General features: G+C 37.1%; 1 protein-coding gene across 5 annotated transcripts in view; it reads right to left on the minus strand.

The window, feature by feature from the left end:
- LOC106071263 (uncharacterized) overlaps positions 1 to 16,167 on the minus strand; it is a 261,624-nt gene that overhangs the window by 99,979 nt on the left and 145,478 nt on the right. The gene's annotated exons all lie outside the window — the stretch shown is intronic.

Consider the following 16,167-nt stretch of genomic DNA (forward strand, 5'->3'; position numbering starts at 1 on the left):
CATTATAAAAATGTGGCATCTCATGGGCACGTCATACAGTATCACCTCTCATAAATGTTCTTCATCCTTTTTTCTGCTGCTGTTGTGTACGGCATCTGCAATTCGAGACCCTTCCTTTATGCTCTCACTCTCCATATGGATCTATCCAATGCCACTTTCCCAGCTGCTAGTGTCGATGTTGAAGAGCTTCATGTCGCGTTTGCATACATCCGTATACCGTAAAAGCTGAAGACCAGTGGCTCTCCTACCTTCTGTTAAAATGTCTTGTGGAATTCTTCTACTGGCATTCTACGAACAGGGCTAAGCCAGCCAAGGCGTCCACTGCTGATAAAACAGCCAATGTCCTGGCACCCCGCACTTTGTTGCACTTTCCCATTGATTATTTTATGTTTCCACCTTTTGGTAAAGATCTGCCTTAGGCATCGGAGGTGGAAGACATTCAGATTTTTTTTCCTGCCATGAGTAGGCTGACCAAGTTTCACTTCCGTATAGCAAAGTGCTCATCACAAAGGTTTGATAGACTAAGGCATTAGTATTGTTAGTCAGCATTATGTTGCCCACACTCTTTTATGCAACTTTGACATGGTGTCCATTGCTGTAACTATCCTGTATATATATATATGCATATGTATCAATGCTTTGTTATTAAACTTAAGAACGTTCATGGCCAATTTATTTAAAGTTAAAGCTTACTTTGAGATTGCCTGACGATGTGAGCAGCCAGCTTAAATTCCTAACATATGTCTATAATGATTTCTGTTAAAAATAGGATCTTAGTATTTTACAGAAGATGTGAAATACATTTTTTTTCTCTTTTTTTTTATACAAAATAAAATTAAGCATTTAATTTAAAAACATTTGAAATATTTTTTTGTATTTCGTTTCAGAACAATTATGACCATTTCGAAAATGATATTCAAGGTATTTTGATTTTAATGCTAACAATTTTCTAACATTAATTTTTTAACATAGGGCTTGTTGTATATAGAAAATAATAATGCAGTGCATCAGAAAAAGACTAAAGTATTTTTATTAATTATTTTGTCTGGATGTTTATGTGGGTTTAGGTAAAAATAAGGGAATAGAAATGTCATGGTACCCCCCCATATATATATATATATATATGTATATACATTGTGTGTGTGTTTGTGTATGTTTAACAAATGATAAGAAGTATAGAATCAACTATATATTTTTTATTGTGTATTTTATGATTGTGGGCTTAACAGGAATTAATATATATATATATATATTTTTTTTTAAAGTTATTCAAGATAAGCACATAACTAACAATGAGTAGATATAAATTAAAATAATGCGATTGATTTTACTAGCACATCATTTATTTTTTTGTTCATAGAATGTAAAGGCAGTGACATGATATCTATTTTTATTATTGATTTATTTAATCAACACTGTACATTGTGTTCCAAACACGTTTATCGCCTAAATTGTTATTACCTGTTTTCCAGGTGATCATGAAACTCAGGAGTCAGAAGGTGGAGAAACTGATCTACATAAATATCTTGTTGGCTGCAAGAAGAATCCAGGTCATGGACAGTTTATACCTATTGATACATTTACGTTAAGAAATCTACCAGATGGTCTTCAATATTTGTATAAATTCATAAAAGTTGTAGCTGATTTGACAGTAAGGGTAGATGTTAAAATGGACAGTCCAAAAAGACCACAATTTTGGCCATCAACAAAGCAACCATATCCTTTTTTTAATAGAAGAGACACACAAAACTTGAGGACAGGAAGTGGAAAATTGATGAATGTAAACAAAATTCGAAACGTAGAAAAGAAAGCTGAAAGTATTCAGAGTATAGACTGCAAAAAGTGTTGGTGTAGAAAATGTAAGGATTCAGAGTCGCCAAGCACAGTATGGTGGGAGTTTGATGTAGTGACAGCCACACAAGTAGTTTTTGAAAACATTGAGGCCAACTACACGAGTTTCAGGTTGTTTTTGTTTTATAATACAGATGACAGTCCTGTAGTCAGTGTTGATACAGTTATAAATGTTGAGATTAGCATTATAGATGACTTGTGTATGTTGAAGTGTGTGTTATGTGATAAAAAAATAGGAAATAAACTTTCCAAAATGTGGAAACGTTATATTAATTTCTTTGATCGTGACCAAAATAAATATTTTAACTCTAAGCAAGAATTAAATTTTATAGTGTCACATCCTCATGGTTGTTCTAAACAGATCAGTGTTGGTTACTGGAAAAATGATCACATGATAGGTGGTAGATTTAGGGCAACTTATACAACCTGCAGTTGTCCTGGAAGTAGTGGAGTAGTTGTTGAGAGCGGGGGATTTCGTAACTTAAGTTGTTTTTCTCATTCTGTTCATTGTGGAAGTTTATGTTCTGGTCTAAATTATTGTGGACTTGGTACGTTTGAGTTTACACTTATTTCGAAGTCTTGTTGGGTAGAATTGTAATTAAGTGATGAAGGATTTAAGCAAATTGCTTACTTGAGATGGTGTTAATTAAATCTCATGTTTTTTAATTCAACTCATCAACGGGAGGGGTACGTAGACAGTTAGCTGACATATGAGGATGCCCTTCATTGCTATAAAACTTCTAATTCAGTATCAGCGTTAATTAACTTTTATTGATTGTTTGGCCTTTTGCTGGTGTTATTGGATTTTATTGAGTGTTACCTCCTTGTAGTTTAGCTGCATTAGACACCGCGGAAGCGTCTAACACTGCTTTGTGTAAAAATGAAGGTTTGACTAATGCCCAGACTTTCATCTCATTTACATGAGATGATCCATAGTCGCTTCGCCGCATGTGTTTTTGATTGATAAATATTTGAGTTGATAATAATTAGGCTTTTAAAAAAAATGACGTCTTTATCATCTGCAAGGTCTGAAAAAAAGTATTATTTTATATTTAATTGACTAATTATTTATTTAGTTTTAAAATTTGGAAGCGTTTACCTATGCTACTCTTGATTGAAATTTATTCTTATTACTAATATCATACGTCTATGTTTTTTTAATAAGATATACATCATTAAGTAAAATGATTTTAATGTATACAGAAAAATGAACTCAGAAGGTCACAACAATCTCTACATGTACTTGACAATGTCCCATTTGGAACAGCAACGTTAACATTTTTACTTATATACTATGTTTTATATAATAATAATATAATTTTCTGCAAAACATGATCTTAAAGTTTTATTAATCACAATATTATTACATATTGTAGTAAATCCAAGCACTCGACGAAAGAATGCAGGTTTTAATAGACAATGTATTTCTATAAAGCTATAAGCAAATAGACATGTAATTCAGCTATCAAGTCACTGGGAGTACTGTCTTAAGTTCTAAAATTCCTACTTAACACTAGAAGCAAATAGACATGTAATTCAGCTATCAAGTCACTGGGAGTACTGTCTTAAGTTCTAAAATTCCTACTTAACACTAGAACTGACCACCGACACACTTCCCAGTGTCGCTTAAGGTACTACAAAAACAATTCACTGGTATCACGCATGACGGCACTTAGACCAAACAATTTAGACTCTCATAACCTGCAGATCCCTTCAACCAGATCTAAAAACAATTCGTCCTGTAGAATCAACATGTCTTCTCCTACTCGTGTTGAACGTTGCTCTGATGTTCAGCCTTATTACCGGCGTGGAATTACAACAATATCTAAAATATATCTCTTAGTAATATGTGTTTCTACAGGTTATATACATTCTTTGTCAATTTAATAACTTCCCACTGTCAGGTTTAGGAATTATTTGTGGTGTTTAGTAGCTTTACACAAATAAGATCCCGAGGTTCAACCTGACAAGAACATCATTCACACACAGTCGTACATAGAGTAACCAACTATGTGGATGGTTTAAATAATCAAAAAATCTTGACTAAAGGCACTCAAAAGCACTACTGGCCCTGGCCAGACGGTTATCAACTTCCATTTAAAAGTGAGGCGTGGAGTGGTCTACTCATCCCCAAAGAACACCTTAAACGGACAGCCCCTTCACATACATACATATACATATGTATATACAAATATATATACATAAACGTTTTTCAATGTGTTCAAAAATTATTACTTTCTTGCATTTTAACGTATATTGTTAATTTATTTCTAATAAAAAGTAAAGCAATTCATCACTGAGAAGGAGGCTGAGCAGTAAAGCGCTTGGCTTCAGAATCGGGGTCTGGGGTTAAAATTCTGGTGAAGACTGGGATTTTTAATTTTGGAATCTTCAGGCGCCTCTGAGTTCACTGACATTTATTGGGGAAAAGTAAAGGCAGTTGGTCGTTGTGCTGGCCACGTGACACCCTCGTTATACGTAAGCAAAAGAATCAAATGACCTGACATCATCTGCCATATAGACTACAAGGTCTGAAAAGGGTAACTTTTTTGGGCTTTAATCCATCAATGAGTACCGGACCTTTTTTCGAAAAAATAAATTAAAAAAAAAAAAAAAAATTAATAATACATACATACATACCATGGGCGTAGCAAGGATTTTTTTCGGGTGTTGGTGGTTTGGGGAAATTCCCCCACTCGCATATATATATATATATATATATATATATATAATATCAGGTGATCGAGCCTCGCTCGGATGAATAATTTGTTAACGAAGGATATATACCCGAAATCGTTTTGTAAATATTGTTGTAATTAATAAAATGAACGATCGGGTAAAGACTATCAATCCGAGGAGTTCATTTTCGTTCTGTCAGTTCTCAATGTAATCGTATAAGGCGATTAGAATAGAAAGTCCCCCCAACAGTAGGCCTATAGAAAACCACAGCTCACGTCTTGACGTTTTACATTGCTTCTTTCGCGTAAAACTATTGGGCTATTATAGGCTTAGATGAAAGTCTTTGCAGTGTAAATTCTAAAATGGTTACTTTCTGACATTTAACATTGCAATTAATATATTCATTAAGGCTCTGAGACATGGACACTTTACAGAAAAGAACTAAGACTTCTTGAGTGCTTTCACCAAAAATGCTTGCGCTCCATCATGGACATACGGTCGCAGGACCGCACTACAAACCGCGATGTCCTTGCCAACGCCGATATAACAGTATAGAGGGACTTTTATGGTCCGACAGTTGCAATGGATAGGGCACGTATCCCGTATGGTAGACGAACGTATGCCAAAGGCAGTCTTTTTTTTTTTGTGAGCTAAAAGGTAATCGAGGTCACTCACGAAGGCCGCGGGATACACATTTGAAACCAAAAGATAATCTGCTGCCGAGGACAAACGCAGACGGCGAAAAGAAAATCTAAATCGACCACCTGCGGACAATGGTTATGCTTGCCCAGAATATGGCAAAATATGTAGGTCACAAATGGGACTGTGCAGCCACGGGAAATATTGAATTTCATTATTAATTTTTCGGACTCGAAGACAAGCCTTATTATTATGGCGTTAGTAAGAATCATCAAGTGATGCAAAATCTCTACGTTATAGTGTAAAACGTGACAAAGTAAAATCGCGCATTTTTTTCCTAAGAGACTTAAAAACATCGCGTTAGTATTATTAAAGAAGCGTTATTGTGAGGCATCTCTGTTACTCCGACAACCTTTCAGCTTACTTAAATAAAAAAGATTGCCAAAAATATGTTCGTCCCCCATACTTCTCAACCTCTCTTTAAAGCAATGCGTCATTTGATACTCTGCTTCCCAGATAATGTGAAGTTATCTACCACTTTAAGGGATGTCTATGCGCGGTGATCTTTGGGCTAAGTAGGTTTTATTGTGTGACTTCTGGAACATGAGGTTTATAGGTTAACCAAAAAAAAACAGCAGCGTGATGAAAATTCGTTGACCGCGAGCTGGATATTATCAGGGCCAGCCTTAGGCCTATGCTGCCGCAGTGAACCTTGAAGGTTCAAAAGCCCCGCGCTAAGTCTAGGTGTAAATTATTAAATTAAACCATTATTTGTTTTCAAGGAGCTCCTAGAAATATCCTGAAATTTATAAAAATGTCCTTAAAAAGACAAAATTGTCATTTTTGGGTGTCAATCAATATGGTAAACGCCAGTCCTACGCGTGATATAAAAAAACGGCATCGTTAGCTTTCATTTAATAAAAATGTAATGCAAATACGAATTTATTTTCTAATACAAAATAATTTTATTTTCACTTATTATCCTTATCCCTACCCTTACTGGTCCGCGCGCAATCCATTTCACATAGGGCCCCGCAAATGTTAGGGCCGGCCCTGGTTGTGCAAGTAAGGCATAGATAAGCTGTATTATGACCATTTCCTATGTTTTGGTATGGGACAGTAGACTTTGAAGCTTAAACACATTGCGATAATTCACCAGCAAAATAATAACAAAGTAAAAGCTACCTACAGGTGTAAGCAATTAAAGCGTTAACAATTTATAAAGCCTTTAAAACACAATAACTAATTATACATTAAGATATTTAATTTCATTATTTTTCTTCCATAGTTTCATAATGGATCAATGTACAATAAGATGGTGCGCAAATGTTTTATTACGCCCATTGATTCATTAAAACTTTTTCTTGTTTACGAAGAAATGTCTTAGTGTACTGCTGTGAGCCTAGTGACGTAAGCGGTGTCAAGTTTTTTTCCCATTGACGTCATATTGAAAATTTCATTCATAAAACATTCTAGCCAAAATTAATTTTTCGATAATGAGCAATTTTCAAACCGATATAACGGTCGACCTCGAGTTTTCCCTATGTGACCAATGAGCTGAGATTTTTTCCTCACTATTATGCACATACCGTGAACTTTTAAAGAAAATCGTTAGAGCCGTTTTCGAAATAAAATTTATATATAAATATATATACATACATACATACAAGAATTGCTCGCTTAAGAGTATAGGATATATATTGGGCATAGCCAGGATTTTTTTGTCGGGGGGGGGGGGGGGGGTTGGGGGGATTTTTCCCACCTCCCCCACCCCGCGGAAAATAAATGTGTGTGTGTGTGTGTGTACATAATTAATCTTTATTACATTCTGACCCTTAATTCTTTCAAAAGACGTTTATTGTGCACTAAAATAGATTCTTCCTGGAGATAGTGGAAAACTTGTAGACTTCACGCCCTTTCTAGCAAGGGGTCTGGGGGAGCACTATGAGCTACCCCATCGCGGAGTAAAGTGCTATTTCAGGTTTTAAAAGCCAACATAATGCATATTCTGAGGTATCTACATTGCAATATCTTGCTACTTAAAAGTTTTATTTCAAAAAACTTAATGTGCTATTCTTACTGACTTAGACCCTCCCTCGCCGTATCGCGCATTAGCCGGCAAGCTGTTTCCACAAAAATCCGTCACTGGAATAGTCTGAAGCTTCTTTCTCCCCTGCTCTGAGGACCTCCATGGAAGTGTGGCGCCAAATTGTACTAATATGTCATCGCAACTCTTCTTATGCGTAATTCATTTTGTTGGAGAACATGTCCTGAAAACCTCATGCGACGCTCTGTCACAACCTTACTAAGGGGTCAACTCCCAGTTTGGCATATGCTTTCCTTGATTTAGACCCGATCTCTATAACTGACTTCTAAAATCTGTCGAGGCTATCTTTGTTAAGCTACATTTAGTGTTTTTCAATTTCGGCTGATAACTATTCACTGCACTTTATTAATGGAGCCCAGCCACTGGTAAAAGTTTGTAACCTCTCTTGAGATCGCTAATGGAAATAGATGCCTGCATTTTGCTTTAGACTTTATATCGAAAAGGAAAGTTTTATCGTCAAAATCATTGGTTGAGGGGTTTTAAGCTAAACAATCTCTGGAATTTTTCTTTTTTTTTTTTTAGATTCAAAAAACCATTTAGATCTGTGGCATTTTACGAGACGAGAGACGATCTTTTCCCATGACTTCTTGTGTCACTAAAGAGGCCAATCCATGATATAAAGCTGAGATCGCAGGTAGGGTATATGTAATCACCAGTCGCCGTTGCATTTTCACCTTTCTTTCTGCTTCTGTTGTGTATGGCATCTGCAATACGAGTTTTATTCTCTCTGTCCATATGGATCTATCCAGTGCTGCTTTTTTCTAGCTGCTGATGTCGATTTTGAAAAGCTTCATGTCGCGTTTGCATGCATCCCTATACCGTAAAAGTGGAAGACCAATGGCTCTACTGCCTTCTATTAGATTGCCATACATAATGTCTTGTGGAAGTCAAACTACTGGCATTCTACGAACGTGGCCAAGCCAGCCAACGTGTCTGCCGATAACAGCAGCATTTCCTCATTGGTTAACTCATCTTGCCACTTTATTTTAAAGATCCGCCTTAGGCATCGGAGGAGGAAGACATTCACCTTTTTTTCCTGCCATGAGTAGGTTGACCATGTTTCACACAGGTCCGGTAGACTAGGGCTTTAGTATTGTTAGTCAGCAATATGTTGTCCAACACTCTTTACTGCAACCGTGACATGGTGGCCATTGCATTTGCTATCCTGTTGTTAATGTATCCAGTATTGTATTGTTGGATATGATCGAGCCGAGATAGCAAAAGTGATCAACAATTTCTAGTGGTTAGCCATTAATGTTTACTTATGGTGATGTGTTTGTGTTCTGGACTAGTATTTTAGTCTTGCTTTGACTAATGTTTAAGCCGAACTTCTGGCAAGCAGTAGATAGTTTGTCAACCGGGGACTGACGCTGCATATCAGAATCAGCCTCAATAGCTGCATCATCAGCATACAGGATTTCCCCGCAGCCTTAATACATTAAATAGTTTTCCAGAGGATCTTGTATGGAAAAACACGCCTTCGTTGATGTCGTTGTACGCATAATGCAGTAGACAGGAGAAGAATATGCCAAACAGAGTAGGTGCGAGCGCACATCCCTGCTTGACACCACTGGAAACCTCAAAAGGTGCTGATTAGTCTCCATTGAATTTGACTGTACATTTTGTTTCCTCATGAAAGCACAATGAACTTCAGTAGTTTGGGAGGGCAACCTATTTTTTTTTTTTGGAGTTTGAAAAAGCCACTTCTACTGACCATGTCAAAGGCTTTAGTCAGATCAACAAAAAAATATAAAGGGGACTGTCACTCTCTCAGAATTTCTCCTGCAGTAGTCGTAGAGAGGATATCATGTCTATAGTGGATTTACCACTCATGAGTCCACACTGAGACTCTGGGACTCTGGAACCGTCACGAATGTCCTGTGGGAAATGACCTGTTTCCCAAAGGCTACTCGAGTTCTGTAGCTCTCATGAACTGTGTGTAACAAAAACACTTTTCTCTGGCATGGAACGCCACAATGTCTCTTGGCAGCACCTACGCTCAAAAAGGTGGCACCAGATTGACCTCTACGTCACCCGAAGGATGGATCTAAAATATGTCATCCACACCCGCTCATACCATAGTGCGGACTGCAACTCAGACCATTCACTAGTGCTAAGCAAGATCAAACTGGTTCTCAAGAAAGCTTGTACTTCCACTCAACCTAGAACTAGGCGAATTAACGTCAACAATGAGATGACCCAGAGAAGTCTGCACTCTTTGGCGAGCTCCTGAACAATTAAATCCCCTCGTTAAGTGATGAAGAAGAAATTTTTTTCAGAATGGAGAAATTAAGAGATGTAATCTACAGTTCAACAATCACCGCCTTTGAGCCACACAAACACACAAATGTTGACAGGTTTATGGCGAACCTAGCACATATGGAATCTTGCATCGAGAAAGGCAAGCAGCTTGCCGCCCAATGCGCCGAACGTCGCGGGCGGATCAGCAAATATGATAAAAAAAACAACAACATTTTAATAGCAGTATAATGCACCGTATATACCTCAGATTATGCATTTTGTTGGCTTTCAATACTGGAAATATTGCTTTGCTGCGGGGGGAAAGCTGTAAGCTGGCAATGGCGGGGAGTCTACAATTTTTCCACTAACACCAGGAAGAACATATTCTAGGGTACAATCAACGTCTTCCGAAAGAATGAAGGGTCAGAATTTAATACAAATAATTATGTACACACACATACACACACGCACACATTTCACACACACACACACACACACACACATATATATATATATATATATATATATATGGTGACCGGTCACTTCATCCCCGGTCACTTCATCCCCGGTCACTTCATCCCCGGTCATTTCATCCCCGGTCACTTCATCCCCGGTCACTTCATCCCCGGTCATTTCATCCCCTGGTCATTTCGTCCACTGGTCACTTCATCCCCCGGTCACTTCATCCCCCGGTCATTTCATCCCCTGGTCACTTCATCCCCCGGTCACTTCATCCCCTGATATTTTCATCATCTGATAATTTTATCTAACAAATTGTAATTTTAAAAAGCATTAAATAAGCAATATTTAATGTATTCCTTTTTTATTTAAATGACACAGAGAGAGAGAGAGAGAGAATCACACCCTAAATATACATGCAAGATTATTTCCAATAAGCACTCAAACAATTAATTTTAAGGATATAGGAACCTCATCATGACGGGTATGTTCTCAGAACTAGAGGCCCCCCCACCAGTTTCGATATCTAAAATGAATATCAATAAACAAAATACATACTTACATTTACATGTAGAAATGAAATATCGATAGAAATAAAGTCCTATAACACAATTTGTAACTTTAATGTTTATAAGGAAGACCGCCTTTATTAGAAAAAAATCAAACCTTATTACAAGGCTAAAAATGAAGAGCGATTGAAAAATCAAATAAAGTGAAACATGGTCGTACTTTCACCACAGCTTGACCTTTGATTATAAGTTATCAGCGGCACGGTCATAATTATTGTAATCGCACTTCTATCTCTCAAAAGATTTCCACTACTTGCACCACACCTTGGCCTTTGATGATAAGTTATCAGCGGCACGGTCATAATTATTCTAATCGCATTTCTATCTGTCAAAAGATTTTTACTACTTGGCCTTTGATGATAAGTTATCAGCGGCATGGTCATAATTATTCTAAATGCACTTCTATTTCTCAAATGATTTTCACTACTTGCACCACACCTTGGCCTTTGATGATAAGTTATCAGCGGCACGGTCATAATTATTCTAATCGCACTTCTATCTCTCAAAAGATTCCCACTACTTGCACTACACCTTGGCCTTTAATCATTACGCTATAGATAAGTACACATCCAGATTTACCATATAATATTAGATTTCTCATTAAGAATACAAAGTGGAAGAGGAAACACTATAAACGCATTAGTAATATGTCATAAAATGTAAAGAAGAAAGCATTCTACATAATCATATTTATATATAAAATATTTAATTGGGGATGAAATGACCGGGGGATGAAGTGACCGGGGGATGAAGTGACCAGGGGATGAAATGACCAGGGGATGAAATGACCGAGGATGAAGTGACCGGGGATGAAGTGACCGGGGATGAAATGACCGGGGATGAAGTGACCGGGGATGAAGTGACCGGGAACCTATATATATATATATATATATATATATATATATAATATATATATATATATATATATATATATATATATATATATATAATATATATATATATATATATATATATATATATATATATAAATATTTGCCGAAAATGTTCTCCCACAAAATCCCCCCAAAAATATCCTGTGTACGCCCATGCCTCATATTATATAAATATTCAACTTATTGTCTTCACAAACTATGATTTCTTCATAAAAACAGTACCGTCCCTCAATAATCAGAGGGCTAGAGTGGGGAGGGCAGTAGAAACAATAGCCCTTCCCCATCTCACCGAATCGGCTAAGATACCAGAAGTGTAGCGATATAATAAAAACAAGGTTAGAAAAGACAGTTTGTGTGGAAACACAAACTCAAAATCGGCCCCCGAAGTAAAATGTTTTACATAATTCGGAAAATCCTTCAGAGTTGAAGATAGTTTACTTCCTAGTTCAAACCTCCCGCAGGACAACGGGGGATGGGAGCAGGCAGGGTTTGAACCTTCGATTGTCGATAAATCCAAACGACAGTCCAGCGCGCAAACCGCACTACCAGTGGTCCACCCAGGTAGGCTTCAATATTTTCAGAAAGAACATCCGAATGAAATTATATCAAAGACAAATGAGAGATAACAATGGAGAAAGAAGGTTAACAGATCTTGTGTAGTGCCCCAACCGTCCCGCAGATCAAAAGATACGTGAAAGTGAATGTAAAGTTAGATGTGAACCTGGCCTGACTAGTTTGTGGTCTATAGGGCAGATGATGTAAAGTTCATCTGTTTTTGTGGCCTACGGTTAACGAGGGTGTCATGTAGCCAGCAAAACGACCAACCGCCTTTGCTTTTCCCCAACTAACGTCAGGTACCCATTAGAGCTGGGTAGACTCAGAAGTTGAAAATCCCAGTCTTCACCAGGATTCGAACCCGGGACCCTCGGTTAGAACTAAATAAGTTAATTGTTTTGAGAAGGCTCAATCTCATATTCAAATCCTCAAAAAAAAAATAATTTCCGCTATATAAAAAAATGTTCACAAAATTAATGTTTATAAGATTACTATTCGTCTTAAATTAGGTCTAACATATAATGCATACTAATTAGCTTTTTCTTATAAAAAAACTGCTTGCATAATTGATTTTAAAAATTAGAATTTTCGCTTTCAGGAAAAAAAAAAGTAGCCGTTGCATCAGAACTTTGAATGGTCTAAAATATTGTGAAGTCGGATTTTCAATATCTCTTCTAGTTTACGAGATCTAAACGGGACGGACGGACAGACGGACAGACAAACAGACGGACAGACGGACAGACGGACAGACATTTCGCATAAAACTAATAGCGTCTTTTCCCCTTTCGGGAGCCGCTAAAAAATGATATAGTAATTCAACTAATTTTGTTCACAAACTATGATTTCTAAATAAAAGTAGGACCGCCCCCCCCCCCTCCACTCAAAGGGTTTAGGTGAGAAGGGCAGTAGATGAATTTGCCCCCTTCCCTAACCCAATCGGCCAACAGGAGAACGACGTAATAAAAAGATCGGTTAAATATCAAAAACAATTTTAATCATATAGATATTTAATTGATTCTGTAAACAAGCTGTGATTTCTACAAATAAATTGGACCGCCCCCCCACTCGAAAGTTTATGATTGGGGGGGGGGGGACGGGATTGACACTATCGTCACCTCCCCATCTCTCCAAATCGGCCAACATACTAGAGGGGTTGGGCGAAATATCCTAAAAATAGATTGAAAAATAAATAATTTGTATGTATTATTAACATAACTTATACATTCGTATACAAATTGTGTGATTTCGTTAGTAAAATTTGTCCCCCTCCCATTTCGGGGTTGGTTCGGCCAAGTGGGAGGCGATCGCCACTGCCCCTCCCCAATGATCCGCCAGTGATAGAGACGAAGAATGAGACTTTGAAGTAAAGGTGGGGAAAAGAGATGTGAGGCAGATCGAAAGGGAGAGTGATAAAGGAGAGAAAGAGAAACGGAGAAAGAGACAGACGGGGGGGGGAGAGACAGAAAGAGAAAAGAAGATACATACATATATATTGTAATAACTTAAGGGAGGCAACTCAACGAGACATAGATTTTTATTTACACTACATCACAGGTACACAAAACAACATCTTCTCTTAGCACAGTCTCCTCATATTGGCTCTCTAGACTTGGGCGGAAATCGTTCTTCTTTCTAATATTGACATCCTTTTAGGTCTAGTCTATCACAGCTCGCACCTTCTAGTCCTAGTCTGGATGGCGGTGCGCATTGCAGAGTTATAACAATATATATATATATATATAAAGAGTGAGAAAGAGAGATGAAGAGAGAGAGAGAGAGATATTGTGACAAACAGAGAGAGAAACAGAGACTGGTGAAGAGAGGAGAGATAAAAAAAAGATTTATACAGAGATAGAAACTGAGAAAGAGAGAAGAGACAGATACACCAAGAGAGAGGGGAGAGAGAAAAAAAATGGTTTAAATATTCTCATGTTCTTCTTTTATAATAGCAATCTTACTTTATTAATTAGTAAAGAAAGAGAATGTGTAAAGGAAACAAAGGGTGGCAATATAAAGCATTAGTTACATTTAAAATATATCTAGATATAGATTCGGATTATTTCGAATATTAACCTTTTTTTTTAAATTCTAAAATTTATCCACAGCTAGATATAAAGCTTCAACTGTCAAAGTTAGTTTCATTTTAAGATAGCAGCATTTTTAACTGACAAAATTAGTTTTTATAAAAAATCTGGCTTTGATTTTGGTCAGGCTAGGACAACAAGAGAATACTTTAAAAAAAATTCATGACTAACCTTCATGATTATGTATCATGGGCGTAGTCGGGGTTCAACCCCTTCTCCAAATAAAATCCCCTCCCCCGCAGTGGGGTATGGAATTTTGTTACTTGTTTTTTTGCTTTGATTTTGTTTATTTTAGGTGAGATTTTAATACAAGACCATCACTTGAACCAGCGCATTCAATTGAGGTTTTGAGTTTAAAATCTCTTTCAGGGGGTTTATAGATTAAACTCCCATCTTTTATAAAACAAAAAAAAAGCAAATAACAAATTCCAAGAGCATAGCTAAAGGGATTTTGATTTTAAAACCCCCTATGAAATTTTTAAACGATAAATCCCCCTCATCAATAAAAAACGTAAGCATACATCAGTCATCAACTTCTATTAGCGTAGCCAAGAAAGGTTTTGTGTTGAAAACTCCCCTCCAACGGGATTTGAAACTAAAAACCATCTTTTCTTTTATTTTAAACCCCCCTCCTTTAGAGGGCTTTACGTTTAAAACATCTCCAGATGGATTTTAGTTTAAAATCCCCTACAGATAATTTTGAGGATGAAAACCCATCTTTAATATTATTTTAAAGCAAACTACAGTCACCAATTTCAATGGGCGTAACTAAGTGGGTTTCAAGTTTGTTTAAATAAAAATCCATAGATTATTTTTAGTTTAAAACCCCCAATAGATGGTTGAAACGACAAATTTTCCTTTTCGATATAAAATATAAAACAAACTACAGTCACCAATTTCCAATAGCGTAGTCAATAAAGGTTACGAATTTCCACCACTCAGTTTTAGAAATCGGGTCTCAATCAAGGAATCTTATTCTGAACTGGGAGTCCATCACTTAGTAAGGTTGTGACTAGGGGTGCACCGGATAGTCCCTCCGGCTCCGGCTTCTGCCGAATATCCGGCATTTTTTACTATCCGGTGCTATTCGGCTCCGGTCGGATATCACTACCGGATAGTAAACCGGATAGTAAAAAATACACCTATTTAATATGCATAAAGTGGACCTCGTTCCATTATTGTCTGTTATAGAATGTATTAATGCTTATATGAAAACAAAATAATGTGCTTAAAAATAGAGCCATTATGAATATGCACCAAACTTTGTTTATTATAAAGACAAGGCGTGTTAATAACTTAATATAAATAGAGATGAAACTTTACATCATAAATGCGCTTTACATACAGAGCAGCAATGGCTGGCACTTTTTTCAATTTGTCTTGACCTTTGAGTAAGTTAGTTAACATGTTAAAATGCTACATTCCTTGACTACGTCATGCTGACCAGACGTCTGTCTAGCTGTGCGGGTATATCTCCAGAGGTAGAGATGAACAACTCCCACCCCCTTTTATTTGTTTAGTCCATCACATTGAGTTTTTTATGGGTGGGTAACCACAAGTTAAATACGATGGACGTAGGTTTAATGTCAGCGTATTGACACTCTCTAGTGGTCACACCTTTCGAGGGAACTGAGTTTGTTTACTTAGTAGTTAATCTTTATTAGGGGGGGGGCTGGACTACAAGAGCCACACCTCTAATGTAACCAGGTATATTTCTAGATGAACAACTCCCTTCCCCTTTTATTTGTTTAGCCCATCACATTGAGTTCATTGATTGACAGGTGACCCCAAGTCAGATACAATGGACGTAGGTTTAATGTCAGCGTATTGACACTCTCTAGTGGTCACACCTTTCGAGGGAACTGAGTTTGTTTACTTAGTAGTTAATCTTTATTAGGGGGGCTGGACTACAAGAGCCACACCTCTAATGTAACCAGGTATATTTCTAGATGAACAACTCCCTTCCCCTTTTATTTGTTTAGCCCATCACATTGAGTTCATTGATTGACAGGTGACCCCAAGTCAGATACGATGGACGTAAGCACTCTCTAGAGGTCACACGAGGGAACTAGATTTGTTATTGGGGGGGT

Source organism: Biomphalaria glabrata, chromosome 8 (assembly GCF_947242115.1).
Source record: "Biomphalaria glabrata chromosome 8, xgBioGlab47.1, whole genome shotgun sequence".
NCBI lineage: Eukaryota > Metazoa > Mollusca > Gastropoda > Planorbidae > Biomphalaria > Biomphalaria glabrata.